The sequence below is a fragment of the Hyperolius riggenbachi genome, chromosome 3 (genome assembly GCF_040937935.1).
Source record: "Hyperolius riggenbachi isolate aHypRig1 chromosome 3, aHypRig1.pri, whole genome shotgun sequence".
NCBI classification, from domain to species: Eukaryota; Metazoa; Chordata; class Amphibia; order Anura; family Hyperoliidae; genus Hyperolius; species Hyperolius riggenbachi.
Window position 1 is genome coordinate 208,714,986 of NC_090648.1, and position 18,553 is coordinate 208,733,538.

Genomic DNA, 18,553 nt, shown 5'->3' on the forward strand with positions numbered 1-18,553 from the left:
GTGTTCTGTTTCATTTGAGCTTGACAAGCCTGCATTGAAGGCAGCAAATGGTTAAACTTTTAGTGATGCATCCAGTTTTAGCTCAGACTAGGGTAGCAGTTTATGCGTATGTGTGTCTGTGATGTTTTTTATTTTCTAAACATCCTCTGTAGCTGCTGATTTTGGTAGAATTTTACTCTACTGCCAGAATGAAAATATTTTCTTTCTTTTTTTTCTTTGCGTTTACAAGGGGCCTTTGCACACTATAAACTAGAGTGGAGAGCCAGATCGCTTCTGTCTACCTCACAACACTGGGATCAGCTACCACATTGCTGTCTCTGCTTTTATTTGTATTTTTTTCCTCAAGAAATATGTATTTCCAAGGACATCTGAGGAAAAGAGTTGAATCACCTTATTATGATTTTTTTTAATTGCTCATAAAATAGGTAAACGTTTGCGTTTATTCTGCTGTAGTGTGTACTGTGGATGGGCTGATGTAGTCTAAGTAGCTGGTGATGCTTATGCCTAATGAGTGAAGCATGAAGAGATCATCTGCAGCAGGGCTGATTCTCACTGGAAGAAAATAAACAAGGTAAGTGTTTATTTAAGTTGCTGTACTGATTCTATGATGATGATTAATTGTGCACTACAGAAATTAATATTTGGATGATGTCACTTCCAGGCTTTCCAAAGCAGATCGAGTGTTTAATGTAAACAATTCTCAAGCAATAACCTTCCCTTTCAATGTCCTATTGCTTTTAATTGAAATTTGAAGCAATAACTGCCATTTGGGGGGAATTTAATGTTCCATAAAATTTCAATCATGGGCAAAGGATCTTATACATGCCAATGACAACGTAAATAAAAGCTGAAATGAATTTGTTATATTGAAAACATGCTATTATTTATTAATACCATTTGCCAGTGTACACAGTATTACACCTAAGCAATGTTTATTTTGTTAAATGAACTACTGTATCCTTAAGCAACAGTAGAGTACTGTATTAAAAATAAAAATTCCCTCCCCTATAATTTTTCTTCTTTTACATGATGTGCATGCACAGAAGCTCTTGGGACAGTGCATGAGGAGCAGTTGAAAAAGTTGTGGCCAAAATGGGTTCAATTGTTATTTATCGATATCTGTGAGCACAATTGTTATTTATCATAATATAGAAAGCTGTTATACTATTAAGCGGGTGGCTCCAATAACATTGAAATTTATCGTATTATTGTTAGCTGGCATCAGGGGGTGTTAAGGTTAGGCACCACTGCGGGGGAAGTCTTAGGGTTAGGCACCACCAGGGGGGTCTTAGGGTTAGGCACCACCAGGGGGTCTTAGGGTTAGGCACCACCAGGGGGGTCTTAGGGTTAGGCACCACCAGGGGGTCTTAGGGTTAGGCACCAGCAGGGGGGTCTTAGGGTTAGGCACCACTGCGGGGGAAGTCTTAGGGTTAGGCACCACCAGGGGGGTCTTAGGGTTAGGCACCACCAGGGGGTCTTAGGGTTAGGCACCACCAGGGGGGGTCTTAGGGTTAGGCACCACCAGTGGAGTCTTAGGGTTAGGAACCACAGGGGGTGGGGCTTAGAGTTAGGCATCACCAGAGAAGGGTTCTGTGTGAGAGTAGGGAAAGGTTAGGTTATAGTTAGGTTCAACATTATCGGTAAATTTACAGATAACGTAATACCACAATTAAATTATTTACTGTTTTTGTTATTTAACAATGCGCTTGAATTGTTATTTACCGACATTGCTAGTAATATTGTTATTTAACGTCACGCCTAAATTAACTCGCTACTTTTTTAAATGTATGCAGTGCATGGTGATGCTTACTTATCTCTGCACAATCAGCAGCACACAATAAAGATAGCCATACTTTTGAGTTCTGATATTATTGTGATAAGAAGAAATTGATCAAGGCAGTTGCAATATTGGATAGATTTCATCCAAATTATGAACTGGATATGTATTTGGATCACTGAAAGTTTGTAATGAGATCGATGTGAAAGCACATGGTCAGAAACAGTAAATCAATCAATAGTTGAAGTAGCCGAAAATGACAGCCAATCCCTGTGCAATCCACTGAAATCTTCCATGCTGCTCGATTAAAAGAATTTAAATTCCCAGCCTGATATCAATGACTTTTCATCGATCAAACACCTGAAAGTGTATCCCATTCACCCTTGATTCCAATCTAAAGATCGAAAACAAAAATCAATATGTGTATGGCTAGCTTAACACACAGTCTGTAAGATGACTGTTTTCAACACAGTGGTATATTGCTGCTGGAATTATTTGGATAAGAGTTGATGTATGGGTATATTAAGCAGCTGATCTTAAGAGGAAATTGTTACAGACAACCACATAAAATTAAATGTACAGTTTTAGTTTGTATTTTTTGTTTAGTTTGCGCAGGAACACGCACCCCTACGCATATGTGTAAGAAACATATGGCATATTACAAATAAGTGTTTCCGTTTTGGTGCTCATTTGTTTTGACTGGTTAAAATGTATGAAAAGAAAAGTATAAGGCAGCGTTCACAGTGCTGTGTTGCATTGGACAATATATTTGCATTGCTAATGCAATGCAATGATATTGTAGTGGTACATTCAAATTGGTGCATTCGAAGTGCGATGCGTTGGAATCCACTGGCATCACGTGATGTCTTCTGTGCAATAATGGATTACGCACCCGTTAACAGTTGCAGTGAAGCACACTTCAACTCTAAGCCTCACTGTATTGCATCGCTCCACATACATAACACTTTTTACGGGGGTTGCAACGCAACTCCCCACTGTAAATGGAACATGAGTGACTGTAATAGTAGAAGAGATTGCTATTACAGTAAAACCCCCATTATCCGGCCCCAACAGGGATCAGTTGATAAGGGCCGGATCACATTAGTTTCAAAACCGTATCAGTGGTTCAGTTTTTTTGCCCTGGAAAAAACGGAGCCACGCAGGGGCGTAGCAATAGGGGGTGCAGAGGTAGCGACCGCATCGGGGCCCTTGGGCCAGAGGGGCCCCAAAGGGCCCTCCCTCAACTACAGTATTAGCTCTCTATTGGTCCTGTGCTCATAATAATCACTTCTATAGATACTTTGAATAGTGGTAATCATTAACAAACTGTTCCCCATCCCCTTCTTGCACCTCTGACACTGTAGCTGCCATTGGCAGGTTTTGGTGCGCCATATCAATTGTTACGTATAGAGTGCTTGGGGGGCCCCATGTAAAACTTGCATCGGGGCCCACAGCTCCTTAGCTACGCCACTGGAGCCACGGATACCAATGTTATAAATAGCAGCCGTCTTCACACACTTAAAAAAATGGATCCGTTGGCTCCGTTTTAGAAAACTGAACGGAGAGTCCGGATTTTGCAGATTTTCATGGAGCCTGGATACCCGCGGAGGCAATGAAAGGCAACACACAATCGGATCTCCCTCTACACAGAGAACTTTTGCACACAAAATAGATGTCAAAGCAGATTGCCTACTGCCTGCTCCTCCCCCAGCGTCATCTTTGTGGACCTCTTTATCCAGTAGAAACACGTTTTTGACATATGTTTAAATGGACTGGAAACGTATGCTGCAAAAGCTCAATATTTTGAAAAACGGATCAGTTTTTAGAAAAACTGCATTCCAATCTGCAACCTGACAAATGTGGATCAACCCTTAGTGTGGTTTCTGGTTGCTTGAGACTCGATGTTAAAAATAGGCCTAGCTAAGAAATGGTACTTTACCCCACTCTATATACATAGCATAAGCTCTGTATTAATGTTGAAATACAGTAATTAAAAAACAAATTAAGACTAAGGACAGAGATAGCTTAATGTAACAGTGGTGTGTTACTGTATAGAGAAGTGTAAAAGTACATTGATGCACCCTGCAAGACCAGGATTTTTTTTCTGGTTGTTTGAGAAGTCTGGTTAGCTGAGTTCTGGATAATTAGGGTTTTATTGTATCTTTAAATACAGCTAAATTAACAAGCTATATTTAAAGCTAATAGAATTTTACTTGCTATTGTTCACGCTGATGAACAAATGACTCTGCATTAGGTCTGTATTCAGTTTGCGATGAAGTGCTGGTAATATCTGCACAGATATGATAAGCAATGCAAACATATAATTTACAGAAAGAGAGAAGAATCAGAACATGATAAAAACAGATTGTTAAACATAGGTAAAAAAGAAGCAGATTATTATGTATGTAATGGAGGTGACAATACATACAGTATTGTGAAATAAAGAAATCATGAATAGTGCAGTTATATTTCTTCATCGACCATTAAAGAGAATCTGTATTGTTAAAATCGCAAAAAAGTAAACATACCAGTGCGTTAGGGGACATCTCCTATTCCCCTCTGTCACAATTTCGCCGCACTCCGCCACATTAAAAGTAGTCAAAAACAGTTTTAAAAAGTTTGTTTAGAAACAAACAAAATGGCCACTAAAACAGGAAGTAGGTTGATGCACAGTATGTCCACACATAGAAAATACATCATAACACAAGCAGGCTGTATACAGCCTTCCTTTTGAATTTTAAAAGATCATTTGTGTGTTTACCTTTTGTCCCCTGCAGCTCTCATCCACTGAATAGTGACAGCCAGGCTGATCGTTTCTTCCTGCAGACAGCTCTGCCCGGTGTCTGTAATTCCTCAATATTTGTCAGCCCAGCTCCTTTCACAGCCTAACAGAGGAGGATTTTTATCCAGCTCTCTTATCTCACTGATAAGAGAGCAGAGACGCTGCCGGCTTATGTAAATAACACACACTCTGGAGTGTGCATAGAGGGGCCTGGAGGGGGGAGTGCATAACAGATCAGCACGGAAGAGTTGGCAGCCTTCCAGACACAGGGCAACAAGTCCGACAGTGGAAAGATACATTGATTTATTACAGAGACAGTGATTTATTACAGAGACAGTGATAGTAGATAGTGCTGCAGTAAGCCAGAGCACATCGGAATAGGTTTAGCAACTTGTAAGATGGTAGAAAACAGGAATACATTTTTGTTACAGAGTCTCTTTAACTCTTAGCATACTTTAAGTACCCAAAGGTTGTGGTAAAGGTAATATCAAACTTATTTTGAGTATTTTCTTGCTTTCTGGTGGCTTAAAAGGCATTTTATGACAAATTGTGAAAATATCACCTAGGAGAAAAAGTGAATTGCATATGGGCCCTTGTTATTATTATTTAGTATTTATATAGTGCTGACATCTTCTGCAGCGCTGTACAGAGTATATTTTCTTGTCACTAACTGTCCCTCAGAGGGGCTCACAATCTAGTCCCTACCATAGTCATGTGTCTATGTATGTGTTGTGTAGTGCATGTATCATAGTCTAAGGCCAATTTAGGGGAAAGCCAAGTAACTTATCTTTATGTTTTTGGGATGCGGGAGGAAACCTGAGTGCCCGGAGGAAATCCATGTAGACACGTTGGAGAACATACAAACTCCTTGCAGATGTTGACCTGGCTGGGATTCAAACCGGGGACCCAGTGTTCCAAGGCAAGAGTGCTAACCACTACGCCACAGTGCTGCCCATATCTGTAAACCTGAAGCACGCCAATCTGCTCTTCTGCGCATGCGCGGCCCACACATGCGCAGAAGAGCAGACTGGCGTGACTTAGCCAGATTACTGGGCCTGATTGCAGCGATGCAATGACACAAACAGAGAGATGAGAGTTCGGGGAAGTTCATGTTCATAGCTCAAGGCATTCCTGGTACCCTTTCCACCCTTCCATAATCAACCTGATGTAAGTCACGCCCCATCCATCATATCCCTGGTGGTTCTTTATCAATATAGCCATGCCCGCCATATAACAAGTGCAGCCCTAATGTCCCCCATAACCAGTGTAGCCATTATGTCTACTTAAAGAGAGTCTGAAGCGAGAATAAATCTCGCTTCAGACCTCATAGATAGCAGGGGCACGTGTGCCCCTGCTAAACCGCCGCTATCCTGCGGCTTATCGTGGGTCCCTGATCCCCCAAATCCCCTCCGTAATGCGGGGGAGCGCTTCCTGGTTTCGACAGGGCTAACCGCCGCAGCCCTGCCCCACGCGCGTCTGTCAGCGCGTATCTCCGTCTCTCCCCCGCCCCTCTCAGTCTTCCTTCACTGAGAGGGGCGGGGGAGAGGCGGCGATGCGCCGCTGATAGACGTGACTGGAGGCAGGGCTGCAGCCGTTAGCCCTGCCTCCAGGAGCAACCAAGTCTGCGACCAAGTGTCGCAGTGGGGGGTTTGGGGGTGAAGGGACCCCCGTTTAGCGGCGCTATTGCGGCGGTTTAGCAGGGGCACACATGCCCCTGCTAACTATGAGCTCTGAAGCGAGATTTATTCTCGCTTCAGAGTCTCTTTAAAACAAGTGCAAAAATAATGCCTATCCATAACAAGTGTTACTATAATGTCCACTCAGAAGTGCAGCCACCTTCCCTCCATCTAAGTGGAACCTCGTTACAGTGAATTGCCTTCAGGAAAAACAAATCATTGCAGGTTTTTTGGAGACTAATATGCTCCATTTTTATCTATCTGTGGTTTTTTATCACTGTCTGCATCACAGGTGGCTGTGTGACTGTACTTTTGAATGTAATGAGTTAACATTGGTTTGTGTTCAACAGGAAGAGTGGAGAGGAAGCCAGGCACTTGTCCAAGAGGCCTTTTATTGTGGCGAAGGAATACAGGAACTTCGGCACACATTTTACAGCCACAAAGGCTGTGGTAGATAAGGTGGGGTGTGAGAGAGCAACAAGGACAGACAAACTACGCTATCCATCTCCGCGAGCAGGTCCAATCATGGGAAAGGAACTTCCTGTCAGTGTGGTGAGTGTCAATCATTTGCTGCCTGGAAAGTGCAGAGTATGGCTTTTCATATGTTGCTGCCTACTAACATTGGTTTGTTTTTAATCTGGAAAAAAATCCTGTAGCTAGAGATTGAATAATTTGAAAGGAAGTGACTCGTGCTTATAAATATACGTCTTTAATTAGCAAATGACAAAAAAGTGAGTGACTTGTCACACTAGCATTGTTAAAAACCGCATTAAAAACAATGCTGGGAGGGCACTCTCTCGATCACTTCAAAATGTCACCGTAAGGTTAATGCAGACAAGGATTGTCCAGCCAAAGCCTATAAAAATCTTGAACTGCCACCTTACAGTATTTCATTAAACTACCCACCACCAGATGCACACCAAAGGCCTTAGATTATGGTATGGCTAGTAATTGGTTGCAATAGCAGTTCAAATGGTTTTAGCCAGCAGATGCATATAACAAGATGAATTTGACATCAAAGTGCCTCATGCAGTAACTGCTTCATACGGTAGGTAATGTGTCAAAACCCCTAAATACCTGTATCTGCTAATAGGGGTCCAGGGAACAAACACTGGTCAGCTGATGCATGTACCTCAGATAATGGACCACTGTATGGCAATGGACTCACGATACCATGGGTAAACTTCTCGACCGGCCGGAAAGGAGCTCAGCATCTAGGGATCTAGGGAGGTTTGAGTAGCATGCTCTCCCAGCACGGTTCTGTGCTGGGAGAGCGTGCTACTCAGACCTCCCGAGACACTGACTCCCATCTCCATCCAGCCGCTTACACTGTGCCTTTACCTACAAACAGCCAAGTAGCCACCATCTTCATCTGCAGCCACGCATGACCGGGCAGTCGAGAAGTTTACCTTTGGTACCATGAGTCCAATACCATACCGCGGGCCTATTAACTGTGGTACATGCATCAGTGATTGGTCAAAAGGATTATGTGATCCCCTGGCCCCTGTGGCTGCAGTGATTGGCCCAAGGGATCATGTGATTCCTTGAAAAATCGGTGTCCTCAGTGTCCCTCAATCAGATATTAGTGATCATTGATTTAAAAAAAGGAAAAAATGTATTGAATAAAAATATATTTTTTAAAAACTGTGTTTATGAGCGCCCCTGAGACCCCCACCCAAGGCAGCAATGATTGGTGCAAGAGGAACATGGGGTCCCTGAAGGTCCATTTCCACTACACGATTTTTGCATTGACTTTTTTCATGATGAGCGACTTTCTTAACAAAAAATAATCATTTTTAATGATATCCTGTAATATTGTTTAACGAAAATTAGTTAAACTATGCTTAGCGATGTGCAGCAATTGCGCCTGACGTGACGGATCACTGAGCAACCAAATCGCTCAAATCGCCATTGCCCACCGTGATAATCTTACTGCGATTATATAAACAATGGACTAAACAATCGTTCACATGGTTGTTACCATGATAGTGAAGATAGATTGGTGCATGATCGCTGGTTGCTACTGATCCCTGATCCATCTTCACATGGATACTTATCTTATACTTGACTGATGATTGGTTACAGCCAGTAACAGTAATCATTCATAAAAAACAAGTAACAATGTTAGCTAAATAGTAAGGCTTTGCTGGAATGCACTTGCAATTTTACGCTATGCAAAATCGCAGGTAATGCTTTTCAATGGCAATGCTCACGCTTGTTCCAATTCAGCCACAATTCACAGATGAAAACTGATTCCCGGCCGCATGAAATTGCAACGCGTGTACCATTTCCATAGACTGCACGAGACAAAAACATGCAAAGGGTGCGAAAAATAAAACGTCAGTGTTTTCCATGGACACAAATGTGGCCTCTCTTTAACTGAGTCTCTCTCACAGCAGTTTGTTACCTCAGGTCTGTGTTCTGAGGTGACAGAAGCTACTGTGGTGGGGTCACATAAATTTGGGTGCAGTGCATGCTGATAAATTTGTGTGCCGCCACAGGCGCCCAGTAAAACGCCAAAATATCAGCCTTAAAGGGACTCTGAGCAGTTCCTTAAAATAAATAAATCACTTACCTTGGGCCTCCTCCGGCCCACTGTAGGTTGCGAGGTCCCCCGGGGTCTTCCTGGCTCCTGCCCGTATCCCTCCAGTAGCTCCCGTTACCGGCGACACCCGTGCCGGGTGTCGGGACAGCTCTTCCTGGTCTTTGACGCTGCTCGTCATCATGCCGGCCGCTATGCGTCATCACGGGGTCCGGCGTGACAGTCCTGCGCATGCGCGGTTAAATCATACGCATAGCGGCTGGCGTGATGACGAGTGGCGTCAAAGACCAGAAAGAGCTGGCCCAAAACCCGGCCCGGGTGTTGTCGTTAACGGGCAGGAGCCAGGATGACGCGGGGGGACCTCGCGGCCTACGGTGGGCCAGAGGAAGCCCAAGGTAAGTGAAATTTTAATTTTAGGGGACTGCTCAGAGTCCCTTTAACAGTAAATTTGGGCGCCAGAGTTGCCCGATAAAATAGCGGGTGATGGGACTGCCCACTATAGAAACTGCAGCTATAAATATAGTGGCTATAAATATAAAAATAGTTAGTGTTAGGCATAGATAGTATGTATCTAAAATGGGTGCAAAAATAATGGTAACAGGCACTAAAAAACAGTAATGGAATATCAGTAATTTAACCAATATTCTTCTATCACCCACTGTACCCTGTCACCTGAACCCTCCACTAACTATGCTTAACCCTAACCAACCAACAAGTACTCCTAACCCTAACCATTCACCACCTACTCCTAACACTAACCAGCACCTACCTGAATGAACTGCAAAAAAGTCATAGGCACACCTTGAGAATAATGGGTTTGGTGGGCATCTAGTTTATCAAATTACATATCTGTGACCTCATTTTAATCATAAAGAGTTGAAGAATACATTTTGATGTGGCTTATAACTTGGACCCGTCATATAAAAATTAGGTAGGAACAAACTCAATCCATCATTCAAAAAAATGTAACTTTCAAAATTAGATCAAATTGGGAAAGTTTCATCAAAACTACACGAGTCGGCAGCTTCCAAACACCCACTTTTGAATAGCCCTAGTTGTTAGCTTTCCATAATGGTGACATGTGAGTGCTTTTCTAATGTTGTGCCACTTCTGGGGTTGTGCAAACAAAGTATGATGCTGAAATACTTTGTGGAATAAATTGGCCTGTACAAAGCCACTTGCACACTTCGGAGATATTGATTTTAACCAGTCTAAAGACTATTCTGAGATTTTCTAGAAGTCTTGGTCTTATATTCCCCAGACTTTCTTTTTCGTTATACAAAGTTTTTTATTGTAAATTGTAACAGGTAAGATAGGCAGTTCACTACAAATTATTGGGGTACACAGCTCATTGTACAAATGCGGAACAATGAAAAAGAGATACCATCATTATACTTAACAGGACAAGTCTAATGTTGGGCGAACAGTGTTCGCCACTGTTCGGGTTCTGCAGAACATCACCCTGTTCGGGTGATGTTCGAGTTCGGCCACATGGCCGAACTAAGAGCGCATGGCTGAACGTTCCCCGAACGTTCGGCTAGCGCTGTGATTGGCCGAACGGGTCACGTGGTTCGGGCCCGAACGCGCTCTGATTGGCCGAACGGTCACGTGGTTCGGGTAAATAAATACCCGAACCACGTCATATCTCCGCCATTTGTCTGTGGGTTTAGCTTTGGGTAGGCAGGCAGGGTAGTTCGCTCTCCAGCCACGCTAGCCAGGGTCCCCCCCAGTCATTGTGTGTCGCTGCTGGGAACAGTAGTACACCGCTCCTCAGGCACACTATATATAGCATTGTTTACTGCCACTGTGTACCTCGCTCAGCCATGCTATATATAGCATTGTGTTTTCTGACACTCTGTGTACACGGCTTAGCCTGGCTATATAGCATTGTGTGTACTGCCACTGTGCACCTCGCTCAGCCACGCTATATATAGCATTGTGTTTTCTGACACTCTGTGTACACGGCTTAGCCTGACTATATAGCATTGTGTGTACTGCCACTGTGTACCTCGCTCAGCCACGCTATATATAGCATTGTGTTTACTGCCACTCTGTGTACACGGCTCAGCCAGACTATATAGCATTGTGTGTACTGCCACTGTGCACCTCGCTCAGCCACGCTATATATAGCATTGTGTTTTCTGACACTCTGTGTACACGGCTTAGCCTGACTATATAGCATTGTGTGTACTGCCACTGTGCACCTCGCTCAGCCACGCTATATATAGCATTGTGTTTACTGCCACTCTGTGTACACCGCTCAGCCAGACTATATACCATTGTTTACTGACACTCTGTGTACACCGCTCAGCCAGACTATATAGCATTGTGTGTACTGCCACTGTGTACCTCGCTCAGCCACGCTATATATAGCATTGTTTACTGACACTCTGTGTACACGGTTCAGCCAGACTATATAGCATTGTGTGTACTGCCACTCTGTGTACACGGCTCAGCCAGACTATATAGCATTGTGTGTACTGCCACTCTGTGTACACCGCTCAGCCAGACTATATAGCATTGTGTGTACTGCCACTCTGTGTACACGGCTCAGCCAGACTATATAGCATTGTGTGTACTGCCACTCTGTGTACACCGCTCAGCCAGACTATATAGCATTGCGTACTCTGCCAGTCAGTGTGTATATTGCTGGGATCAGTAATACTCCACTCACCGCCAACCACTATATGAGTTCACCATGAGTTCCTCAGAGACCTCCGCTGTGAGCAGCACTCCCAACAACAGCAACAGCCAACGCCCCACGCAAGCTATAACATCCACCCCAGCAGCCAGTGGTCAGCAGCAGCCCTCTCCGGAGGAGAATGTTGTATCCATCGGTCCGTCGCCAGAACGATTAATGAGGGCTGCCATTGAGGGGATGATGGGGCCTGATGTGGAGGAGGAGGTCTGGCTCAGGCCAGCATCCCAAGTTAATGTTGAGGACGATGAGGGGTCTGTGTCTGGGGATGTTGGGGTGGCAGAGGTGGTGGGTGGGTCAGACTCAGGAGAAGAGTTGTATGATGAGGATGATGATCGGGACCATCTGTATGTGCCTCAGAGTCCGACCCCGGAAAACATGTTGTATCGTGTGTTTAGGTACTAAAATCTGCATTCCCACTTCCCAGTACTGCCCGCAGTGCCCGGGTCCACGGATCCATATAATTTTTTGGGCAGCACTATCAAACTGTGGTACTATGAGTGAGTTGCCATGGTCCTTCTGTGCTGCCTGTCACACTCACCGTCTGTCTGCAGATGGATTGTTCAACACAGCTACGCCATCTGACATGTAGTCCTGGACCTTGACCATCTTCTCCAGGCGATTGGTGTTGGAGGACGTGGAACTGCCCGATTGCTGTTCTGTGGGCTGCTGCATGGGTGTCAGAAAATGTTCCCACTCCAAGGACACTGCCAATACCATTCCCTTTTCGGCACTAGCAGCAGCTTGTGTTCTTTGCTGCCCTCCTGGTCCTCCTGGGTTTGCTGAAGTCAGTCTGTCGGCGTACAACTGGCTAGAGAAGGAGGAGGATGTCAATCTCCTCTCTAAAGTCTCCATCCTCAAGGGCCTGCTGGAATTGTTCCATTTTTGACCTGTCTGACACTTTCTTCAATCAGTTTTTTAACATTGTGTTTGTATAAACTGGGTATAAACCCAGTAATTGGTGTTGTCCAGATTCCAGAATAATGAATAATAATGAATAGTGAATAATGCGCGGGCCGCGTTCAATGCAGTCTAGCATGAATTGAGCCATGTGTGCCAGAGAGTCCTGCCAGACTCCTCTGTCTTCATGTTCTTGTAAGCGTTGTGATTGTTGTGATGCACCATATTCGTCACCAGCATCACTTTCTTCCTCTTCTGCTGTCCTTTCCCGCTAAATTGTGGAAGTCCAACGTGCACCGCTCTGTCCCTCGGCAGTGGGGGCATCCAATTCCTGCTCCAACTCCAGCTGTTCCTCGTCCTGTTCTTTGTCATAGCTGGGACCAGCGTTTCCTGAGGCAGGTTGCCTGATGTTGGTATCATCACGCTGATCGTTTTCATCTTCAGAATCCCCCACTTGCATCATGCCAGCGGTTTCCATCTTCAACATTGATTTCTTCAGTAAACACAGCAGTGGTATTGTAATGCTGACTGTAGAGTTGTCACTGCTCAGTCACGCAACGTGGATTGCTCAAAATTTTGGAGGACTTGGCAGAGATCCAACATGGTGGCCCAATCAGATCCACAGAAGCTTGGTAGCTACTAGCTGCTGGAATGCGCCTCGGCACTGCGCAAAAGCGTGCTAGCATGTGCAGCGTAGAATTCCAGCGCGTAGGCAGGGACATCACCCAGCGAGCGATGGTGCGCTAGATTGAAGCGCTCCTGCATCTCTTGGTGAGTCCTTCAGAAGCGGTACTGGACTTTTAACAATGTTTGTTTTTTTTTCCTTCAACAGAAGATCTGCCACGTTGGAGTGAGGAGGACGCCGCCGACCCCGACACCAAGCTGAACCCCGGCGAACTCCAAGCAGAGGATCTTCAGGAACCCTCAAGGCTTTGAGCAAGCTGAGGAGGATCAGCAGTTCGACGAGACCTCTCCTCATATGCGACTGAGTGCAGTGGAGCTCCCCAGAACAACCTCTCAGTTGTCACTTTGTCACTGGTCACTTTGTCACTTTGTCACTTTGTCATTTTGTCACTTTGTCAGTTGTCACTTTGTCACTGGTCACTTTGTCACTTGTCACTTTGTCATTTTGTCACTTGTCACTTTGTCACTTGTCACTTCTCACTTTGTCACTTTGTCATTTTGTCACTTGTCACTTTGTCACTTGTCACTTTGTCATTTTGTCACTTGTCACTTTGTCACTTGTCACTTTGTCATTTTCTCACTTTGTCATTTTGTCACTTTGTCACTTTGTCACTGGTCACTTTGTCACTTGTCACTTGGTCACTTGTCCAGATGATCTCGGTACACCTCCTGAGATTCAAATTCCTGCACACATTGCTCTGGGATTTGGGTGTGATGAATGATGCATCTAACTGGCCACCGGAGGCAATTAAGGCCTTCAAAACATTGAAAGCAGTTTTCTGTTCCGCCCCCATTTTGCGTCATGTTGAGTTGTTGACGTCATGTTCATCCTCGGCCTCGCCTTGCATTTCAGTGCGAGGTGCATTTTCCACAGAAAAAGGTTGTGAATCCGGGCACAACATTTGTGGCTGTTCCATTGACCTTTCACAGGTAGAAGATTGTGGGGGTGGGAATAGCTCCTCCGAATAGCCCATTGTGTCCTGAAAACTACTCATTGCATTGCTTTGCGCACACATTTTTTTGTCCTCATGCAAGGCCTGAGTTGCACCTGAAAGCGTGGCCTTCTCCTCCTGCGCTTCCTCCTGTTCCATCACGTCTGCTGCTGCTGGGTTAGCGTTGACGCCCGGTCCCTGTTTATTGAACCTCTTATCTTTATTACATTTATGACTGCATGGCGGTAAAAAGCATGCTATCCGCACGCTTCTTGTCCTCATGCAAGGCCTGGGTTGTTGTGTCTCAAAAAGCATGGCCTTCTCCTCCTGCGCCTGCTCCTGTTCCATCACGTGTGCTGCTGCTGCTGGGTTAGCGTTACCGGTCCCTTTTCCTGGAACCTCTTCTCTGTATTACATTTATGACTGCATGGCGACAAAAAGCATGTTACCTGTGCAAAGAAACATGACATTTTCCACATTTAAAAGACAGTTTTTCCTTTGAAACTTTACAATCAATTTTCTCAAAAACTATAAGCTCTTTTTCAAATATTTTTTTTCCTCTTGTACCCACTCCCAAGGTGCACATACCCTGCTAATTTGGGGTATGTAGCATGTAAGGAAGCTTTACAAAGCACGAAAGTTCGGTTCCCCATTGACTTCCATTATGTTCGGAGTTCGGCGCGAACACCCGAACATCGCGGCGATGTTCGGCGAACGTTCGCGAACCCGAACATCTAGGTGTTCGCCCAACACTAGACAAGTCATTAATCAGGAGGAGAGCCCCTTATCTGACATTTACACAACCCTTAGGGTAGTCATCAAGGGGGGTGAGCCCAATTACTAAAACCGGCGGGACCAGATGGCCATAAGGCCACCCGCCAGTGTAGGTATATCGTCTGGTTTGACTTGTAGTTGGTTTCCAAGAAGAGAAATGGCTATAAGTAATAACCTTCAACCTTAACATATAGAACATAAGGAACAGACATAACAACAGACATAACAAACCAAGGTCTAAGCATTATTAGCTGATATTCCCCAGACTTTCTAATGGACGCTGATCATGTACGATAATTAAATAAATTGCATCTATTGTTTCATAGCCAGAGACATGAAAGGTCATATTAGAACTAGACATACCTTTACGATCTCATCTCAAACAAAGGACATGGCTTCTTGCTTCATACTGTGAAACAGTGACTTTCAGTGTACTGTAGCTCCATGAAACCAGGGCTAGTTGATTGCCAGAGTTGTAAACACATTTCACTGATGGTAATTATTTGTAGTTGGGCCTTCAAACTGACCTCCTACAGAGACTTGGCTTACCTTGAATGGGAAATATCATTGACTTTTCAGCAGATAATCTGTTTTATGGTGTGGCCTCCTGGCTATTTGTAGAGTTACACTATGGGTAGGATTTATTTTTTAAATAAATCACTTCTCAGAATAGAATTCTCTGAATAGAAAACTAAAATAGGTTAAGCAAGGGGAGCAGTCTAGTGTATTTATGTATGTATCTATGAATCTAGGTGTCATGGTAAAAAAGTGTTCTGGGGACCCAAGCAGCTTTTTTTCTGCAGTTTGTCCTGGTTTCTAATAGCTGTAGGAGCTGCCATTTCTCCTCTCTTCCTTCCCTCTGCCCTTATCCAGAGGGAAGGTGTGAAGGTAATCAAGTGTGACTTCTCTAAACTGTTTGAAGCACAGCGTACTACCCCCCCCCCACACACACACACACACACGCACACAAACTCCTGCTGATGACAGCTTTTGTTTGCTCATTGCTACTGCTAATTACAGCAGTCCTTATGTTTTCTGTATGGCAGGCTGGGGAAGTAGGGTAATAAAAGCCTCTAGCAGACATTTAAATTAGGTAAAATGGAAGTTTTTTTTATTAATGAGCCACATTGTTAGCATGCATTTTTAATGTGCTATTGGGATGCCATGGGGGCTAAAAATGCTGCTCGGTTCCCTTTAAAACCATGTATATGCATGTCCTGTTACAGTATTTATTAAATGCTAGAGCTATGCTATTGCTTACATCAAGTTTATTTATTTATTTGAAAACATTGGGGCCAGTTTAGATGGGTGCTCAGCAAAATCTTGCTTAGCTGAGCAACGGGAACCAATGCCAAATGCTTCTCTGTTTTCAGGGAAGTGTTTGTCATTGGTTCCCGTTGTTAAGTCATTGTGCCGAATTTTGAGCCCCATAGTGGTGAAGTAGTAGACCAGCAGTGAAGATTTTCAATTTTCTGTTTCATTCACAAAGACAGTGAATATACAGCCATCACCCGGTGTAGGTATCAGGTGTAAGTATAGCTCTCAGGTATAAATAGCTTTCAGATGCTCACAGCGCTGTAGGGCACACTTGGAAATGAGTGTGTTTACATTGCAACCGGGCAATAAAGCACAACGGACAGTCGCCGTTTTGAGCGGACTCTCGGTGTGCCCTACAGCGCTGTGAGCATCTGAGAGCTATTTATACCTGAGAGCTATACTTACACCTGATACCTACACCGGGTGATGGCTGTATATTCATTCACTGTCTTTGTGAATTAAACAGAAAATTGAAAATCTTCACTGCTGGTCTACTACTTCATTGGATTTCAAGTCTGTAAGCCACACTGACTGGACCGTGCAGAAAGGACCAATAGCAAGTGAGGTGTGCTGTTCAGGAAGTATATCTACTATGGAGCTTCATAGTGGGACACAGAAATTCTGAACATGAAAGTTGCATATAGCGTCCAGGACAAGAGGGCGGGATCAAGCACAGCGTTTACATGAATATTGGGAAAAGCCGGTATTGTTGTTAACCACTTCCCGACCGCCCACTACACAGGGGCGGCGGGGAAGTGGAGCCCTGCAGGACGGCCTCACCCACAGAGGCGGCGGTCCATTTAAGGGCATGGGCGGAGCGATCGCGTCATCCGTGACGCGATCCTCCGCCGGCGCCTGTCACCGCTCGCTCGCCGCAACATCCCGCCGGCTATACGGAAGCGCCGGCGGGATGTTAACCCCGCGATCGCCGCATACAAAGTGTATAATACACTTTGTAATGTTTACAAAGTGTATTATACAGGCTGCCTCCTGCCCTGGTGGTCCCAGTGTCCGAGGGACCACCAGGGCAGGCTGCAGCCACCCTAGTCTGCACCAAGCACACTGATTTTCTCCCCCCCCCGCCCCAGATCGCCCACAGCACCCATCAGACCCCCCCCCTGCCCACCCCCCAGACCCCTGTTTGCACCCAATCACCCCCCTAATCACCCATCAATCACTCCCTGTCACTATCTGTCAACGCTATTTTTTTTTTATCCCCCCCCCTGCTCCCTGCCCCCTCCTGATCACCCCCCACCCCTCAGATTCTCCCCAGACCCCCCCCCCAGACCACCCCCCCCTGTTTACTGTATGCATCTATCCCCCTGATCACCTGTCAATCACCTGTCAATCACCTGTCAATCACCCGTCAATCACCCATCAATCACCCGTCAATCACCCCCTGTCACTGCCACCCATCAATCAGCCCCTAACCTGCCCCTTGCGGGCAATCTGATCACCCCCCCACACCAATAGATCGCCCACAGATCCGACATCAGATCACCTCCCAAATCCATTGTTTACATCTATTCTCTCCTCTAAACACCCACTAATTACCCATCAATCACCCATCAATCACCCCCTATCACCACTTGTCACTTTTACCTATCAGATCAGACCCTAATCTGCCCCTTGCGGGCACCCAATCACCCGCCCACACGCTCAGATTGCCCTCTGACCCCCCCTTATCAATTCACCAGTGCATTAATTACATCTGTTCTTCCCTGTAATAACCCACTGATCACCTGTCAATCACCTGCCAATCACCTATCACCCATCAATCACCCCCTGTCACTGCCACCCATCAATCAGCCCCTAACCTGCCCCTTGCGGGCAATCTGATCACCCACCCACACCATTAGATCGCCCGCAAACCCGCCGTCAGATTACCTCCCAAATGTATCGTTTACATCTGTTATCTTCTCTAAACACCCACTAATTACCCATCAATCACCCCCTATCACCACCTGTCACTGTTACCTATCAGATCAGACCCTAATCTGCCCCTTGCGGGCACCCAATCACCCGCCCACACGCTCAGATTGCCCTCAGACCCCCCCCCCCCCCTTATCAATTCGCCAGTGCATTAATTACATCTGTCCTTCCCTGTAATAACCCACTGATCACCTGTCAATCACCTGCCAATCACCTATCACCCATCAATCACCCCCTGTCACTGCCACCCAACAATCAGCCCCTAACCTGCCCCTTGCGGGCAATCTGATCACCCACCCACACCAATAGATCGCCCGCAGATCCGACATCAGATCACCACCCAAGCGCAGTGTTTCCATCTATTCTCTCCTCTAAACACCCACTAATTACCCATCAATCACCCATCAATCACTCCCTATCACCACCTGTCACTGTTACCTATCAGATCAGACCCTAATCTGCCCCTTGCGGGCACCCAATCGACCGCCTACACGCTCAGATTGCCCTCAGACCCCCCCTTATCAATTCGCCAGTGCAAT

The 18,553-nt window shown here is 45.3% G+C and overlaps 1 protein-coding gene across 1 annotated transcript in view; it reads left to right on the forward strand.

Annotated features, from left to right (window-relative positions):
• Window positions 1-390: 390 nt before the first annotated feature.
• Window positions 391-18,553, forward strand: part of LOC137561292 (proto-oncogene Mas-like) — a 65,574-nt gene continuing 47,411 nt past the window's right edge. Inside the window, exons 1-2 of the mRNA XM_068272553.1 lie at window positions 391-571; window positions 6,586-6,787. The gene's annotated coding sequence lies outside the window, so the exon portion shown is untranslated. The remainder of the gene's footprint in view (window positions 572-6,585; window positions 6,788-18,553) is intronic.